The sequence below is a fragment of the Arachis ipaensis genome, chromosome B01, assembly GCF_000816755.2.
Source record: "Arachis ipaensis cultivar K30076 chromosome B01, Araip1.1, whole genome shotgun sequence".
NCBI classification, from domain to species: domain Eukaryota; kingdom Viridiplantae; phylum Streptophyta; class Magnoliopsida; order Fabales; family Fabaceae; genus Arachis; species Arachis ipaensis.
Window position 1 is genome coordinate 8,121,623 of NC_029785.2, and position 246 is coordinate 8,121,868.

A 246-nucleotide genomic window follows, 5' to 3' on the forward strand; every position below is an offset into this window, starting at 1 on the left:
AAATCAATCACTCAAATTTGTCATCAATATATTTATATATAATTATATAAATATATGAGTAGTTTAATTTATTTTTAATGTGTATTTATATTCTAACATTTTTTATACTGATAGTTAATTTTAGTAACTAATTTTAATATACACGTAATATAGCCTAAAAAATAAATAAGAAAGCAACGAAGAAGAAGAAAATTAGTAAGACACATAAAAGAACAGAAGATGATTGTGATATTACAATATAATATT